Genomic DNA, 5262 nt, shown 5'->3' with positions numbered 1-5262 from the left:
CCTGGCTGGTTTAGACAAAAGCAGACCCCACATGAGCAGATGCTTCCATAACATCACAGATAAAGTCACTCACTTAAACTGCATTTATTCAACATCAACATGGTTGAGATTCACCTCAGTTGCATTTTTGTGGAGTTATTGCAGCCATAAAAATTTGATGGTCTGAATTACGTCGCCTGAAAGACGTAATCTCAGAGATGTAAAGGGGCATAAATAAAGTGGGACTTAAGGTGAGAGTAAATATTTTAAGCCATAAAACCCATCAAGCGGCTGGCTGACGCCCAGCACAAACTCTACCGATCTTCACCTCAAGCACATTGCATAGAAGTGAATTACCATCCCTCATATAAAGGAACATTTAAATTAATTTTAACATTATCAAGAAGTAAATTCCATTCACTTCCTATATCGGTCTATGCAGAGTGGCAGATTCATTGGATGAGTGGCAGGGGTCTCAGGTCACCAGTCTATAATGGTAAAGAAGTATTTATTTATTTATTTTTAAATTTTATTCAAAAAGTAAAACTCTTTATTATTTACTTTACTTTACTCTGTATTATTCTGTATTATTACAGAATAATACAGCGGGTAAATAAGTATGGAACACATCAACTTTTCACCCTAAACATATTTCTAAAGGTGCCATTGACCAGGTGTTGGTAACAACCCAAGAAATCAATACATGAAAAAGAAAGAAAGAAGTTCAATAATTAAGTTATGTGTAATAATGCAAAATGCAGAAAGAGATGTAGAAAGCCAAGACACCAGCTGAAATTCATCAGTGAGACAGAGAGTCATTTTGCCTCTTTGTCGGTGCAAATGAAAAACTTCTGGTTCGGTCCAAACTGATGGCCTGTAAAACAATGTCATTACCAAGGAACTTCTCATGATGGGTAAAAACAAAGAACTCTCAAGGTTGCAACTGATAAACATTCGGGTTCTCAGAAAATGCGATTATGAAACAAGAAAGGTCGGTCTTTTGAAAACTATGTCCATGTACTGTACATAGGTGGGAAGGGATCCGTCTACGGCTCAGATGAGGTGTTCAGGAAGCCGCCGTGGCTTTAATGATGCCCATTGTTAGGTCTGGTGTTGCTCATCTTCCTCATACTCCGTTGACTCTTAGATCTGCAGGCCAATCCAAAACACAGTCCCCAGAGAAGGATGAAATGCTGTAATCAGTCATAGTAGACGACTGCACTGACTTTGTAATTGATAAAACACAAAGGAGCAACTCCAGCCTTTTTCCCTAAGTCAACATTGACATAGAAACTTTCCATTTGACTCCAAACAACTTGGACTATGTGCCTCCCCTCTGTTCTTCCAGACTCTGGGACCTTGATTATAAATTATAATGTTAAATTTAATGTTAACTAAAAAGAACACGTCAAACCACTGAGGGACAATGGTATGAAAAATGTCAAAAGCAAACGAAAAATGTCAAAAGCAACCAAAAGAGACCAAAGGAACTCATCAGTTTTGTTGGAGGATTGACCGGAGCAAGAGAAACTTCTACAGAGCAAAGAATAAACCTGCCACCAAATATAAGGTTTTAATTGTGGAGTTTTTTTTTTTAATTTGTGTAGGTTAGATATTCACATTCAATAACTTCTGGTTTTGCAGTGAGGCTATGACTTAATTTAAAACATTTAATGACACTTAATGATCCAAAACCCTTTGAATTTATTCTATAATAGTCTCTTCTTTCCTAAAGTTTGGGGAGTACTTTTAGTCCACCTTTAATGTAAGTCTGCTTTTAGTCTAAGTGAACTAGCTGTGATGAGTTCCTGTCAAACATGGGTTTTTTTTTTTTTTTTTAGGAATTTATATGAAATAGCTACTATTTTTGAACTGCGCTGCTGTCATTTTGACACCTTCAGAGCCTAACTGTGCTTTACACCCTGTCATTGCTATGAGAGAGAATGACTGAATCACACCATTTTTCTCGTTTCCAAAGAGGTGGGAGTCATTGAGCCAAAGCTCTCAATGACTCATTCAGAATCTCTGGCGTTTGAGTGGCTGCCGTAGTTTCGGGCCTTTTCTCTTCACCCCTACAGTATCACCCTGGACATGAGATGCACAATTTACAGGGCCTTGAAAGAGCAGCCATGTACATTTTCACATTTTGTCACATTACAATACGTCATAAACCAACTCAAATTAGTGCACTGTTGTAAAGTGGAAGTAAACGGTGTGTTCAAGATGCTTGTTGGCATTTTTCATTGAGGCCCATTGGATGTCTGGTGTCAGATTTGGTGTCAAAGCATCACTTCATGAAAAACTGAACAACTTATGTTTAGGACATATTTGCATTCAAGTCCCTTTAGTCTGATGCCCTCAAATGAAGTCCAGAATTCACAATTGCTTCTTGTTTTGCAGACATTAGTGGCCTTTGTCGACAGCGACCAAACAGGAAATGGGCAGAAAGAGAAGGTGGGAAGAAATGCAGAAAAGGAAAAGGTCTCAAGGTCATGAACTGAGCTGAAGAAGGACAATAGCCTATGTATCGAGGGCGCCTCTACTGCTACGACATCTGACGCCCCTTTTTGTTTTTGAATGGAAAATGTTATGTCAACTTTTGATCAACAAAAGTTGATTTTCCAACCCCATAGTGCCATTTTATACCACAATCAAGTAACTCTGTTACCTTCACTTGTTATAAAAATGCTGTAAATGTCAAAAGCACTTAAAAGAAATGTGACTTCACATCGCAGCTGTATCTGACAGCTTGAAATTGGCCTCTGTCTCTTTAAGACACTCCCCCTTCAGTGGATCGTAGCATCAGTGCTTCTCCGTTCCATCCATTGTACAACTACAATGTACAATTTTAACTCTCGGGATCATTTGAACCCCACAAGCTTTTTACCTTGTGGCAGTTTGACGGGGTTAATGTAAGTCCGCGTGGGCTTTAACAAGGTTTTCAATTTCAAGTGGGAATCTGAAACAGACGTTTGTAACTTACTATGCTAGTCTTGATCCGATGCTGACTTTGTGTCGATATCATTGACATTTTGGATCGATACGCCCACTTTTACTGAAACGATCTGGAGTTCAGACCTAATTCCAGTTGTGAAAAGACTCGGCAGTTGCAATCGCAGCAAAAAACCATTCGATGCATCAATGTTTGTAACAAGGTTAAATATGAAAAGGTTCAATGGGTTTAAAGACTTCCGCGAGCATTTCTTTACTTTGTATCTTCTGAGTTTCCAGAGAGCCTTACACATAGGTCTCTAATGCTTGAACTAAGTGACAAATTTCTGCATATCGGTGTGTAAATGTGATGAATATGCATCCATAATGTATTCACGTTGACTCTTTGTCTTTGTGTTCCCAGCTTCTATAGGTGATTCTTGCTCCGGGCAGAACAATCATTCAACACGTTAATGGGTCGCACACGGAGCTCGTTAGCTATGCGGAGCCTTCATTAACATACAAATTCAATTAACTTTCTCTGGAAGGCAGAAAGAAAAAAAAAAAACAACCCTTTTGTGTGGATGTCTACTTTCCCCTGCATTTTGACTTCCACTCAGTCACAGGAAGAGAGGAAGCAGTGAAGGAGAATACCAATGTTGTGGTGACTTTCTCCTGTTTCTGGCTTGTTGATGAATGCCGTACGCTCTGTTGCAAGGTGATCCGGTTCAGCCAGAAACCCTTGTGAAGGGAGGGGAGAATGTTCTGTTCTTCAAAAAAAAAAAAAAAAGCCTCTGAATTATTTGTCTCCTGTCACTGATTTGGCTGGACTGCAGCTTTTTTTTTAATTATTTTTTTTTAGTAAGTCATCATGTAACATCCTGGGGAGAAAGATGTGGCACAAGTGATTGAAGGGTGGAATTTTCAATGGCCGTGTTCCAGCAGGAAAGCCTTTCAGCCGCCGCCGTGTATTCTACGGCAAAGCTCTCATCGAGGGAATTGGTAGTTAGAGGTGGGCGTCGTGTCAGAGGACGGCGCTCTAAATACCAGCGACATTAAAGGGCTGATGCGTGTTTGTGCCCTGCTGTCCTCCTTCCCCGTCACGTTGGCTTACGACTTCAATTGTCTTGTTCGGATATTTGACAATTAGGCGAATTGATTTTTTTCCCCTCGGCTGTTTTCCCAACGTTTATTTTAATTTATTATTTTTTTGCCTTTTAATGTGTGTCCATCCTAATATCAAACAGGTACAATGGCAGCGTCTAATTTGCATGCCATTAATTAGACATTCACGTTACAAATTAGCATATATAGCGTTTTTCTTCTTGTGTTTTGACGAGAGTGAACGCCGTGGCGGGCAGCTATAACTTTTCCTTTCATTTTGCTTGTTTTTGCTATCTATGCAAATGTGAGTGCCGCGCAGCGTTTTAATCAGTTGCCGTGTCTTTAGGAGCTAAAAGAGTCGAGAACAGATGTTCAGCGAGGTCTACCTTTGGTACAAACATGAAAGGACGGTATTTATCTTTTGGGGATTGAAAAAAAAAGGCAAAAGATAATGAAGATTTTCTGTGTCGTTTTGATTTTTATTGGTAAAACTTCAGAGTTAGACAAGCGCGCGAACTCTTGGACTGTTTGGTACTCTTGAAGTTCAGTGGTGCGGAGTTCTTGAAGTTGTTTACAATTTAGGAAGAGAGGCAATTATATTCCAGTGGAAAACTATCTTTGCCTCTTTTCATTGAGTCTAATTTGAGGTTATTTGGTCCAGGAGGCTGAAGCTAATGGCTGTAGGAAAAAGAAACAGGACTATGTAAGTATGTAGACAGATTTGTGTGGTGGGAATCATTTGGGAGCGTTACCATGGCAAGGTCATAATAGCTTTGGGTTTGTCAATGAAAATGTTATTTCGTCGAGACTTTTTGTTTGTCTAATTCAGTTAGTGTCGTTTTTAAGAGTGTCTAGTTTTTATTTATTATTAGTTAAACATTGCTTCGTTTTTATTAGTTATAATAGTAGTTTTAGTTTTGTCATAATTTGCTTAATTTTTAGGTGCAGAATTCAAAAAGGTCAAAGTATTGTGTTGTGATCATGTGTACATCGATTGGTGAATGGATGCTCAACTGAAGGTTTCATATTCAGAAAATGTGTTAAATTATTGTTGAACAACAATCAGCTGATGTTTTCTCTTAACTTTTGCTGTCATCATTTTGTGCACTAGCATGAGCGCCGCCAGGAGGAGAATTTGCCGACAGCTGATGTCAACTATTTATTTTGGGGGGAGGGAAAAAAAAGAATAAATTTCACGTCATTTTGAAAGCCCAGTAAATAGATTTATAAACACAACAACAGAGGATA

Source organism: Xiphophorus hellerii, chromosome 13 (genome assembly GCF_003331165.1).
Source record: "Xiphophorus hellerii strain 12219 chromosome 13, Xiphophorus_hellerii-4.1, whole genome shotgun sequence".
Classification (NCBI taxonomy): Eukaryota; Metazoa; Chordata; class Actinopteri; order Cyprinodontiformes; family Poeciliidae; genus Xiphophorus; species Xiphophorus hellerii.
Note: the sequence above shows the minus strand (reverse complement) of the source record.